We start from the raw sequence: 249 nt of genomic DNA on the forward strand, positions 1-249 counted from the left end.
TAAAACTTATTCAGACTTATATAAAGAAATTATGTAAAGTAATAATTATAGCAAGGTATTGTTGGCTTTGTAACATGTACAATTACATATGCACAATAATAATGGGCTTCCCTGTTTGCTCAGCAGTAAAGAATCCACCAGCCAAGCTGGAGTGAGATCACAGGCCAGGAAGATCCCCTGGCAGAGGAAATGGCTACCCACTCCAGTATTCTTGCCTGGGAAATCCCATGGACAGAGGAACCTGGCAGC

The sequence above is a fragment of the Bison bison genome, unplaced genomic scaffold (genome assembly GCF_000754665.1).
Source record: "Bison bison bison isolate TAMUID 2011002044 unplaced genomic scaffold, Bison_UMD1.0 scf7180017846711, whole genome shotgun sequence".
NCBI lineage: Eukaryota > Metazoa > Chordata > Mammalia > Artiodactyla > Bovidae > Bison > Bison bison.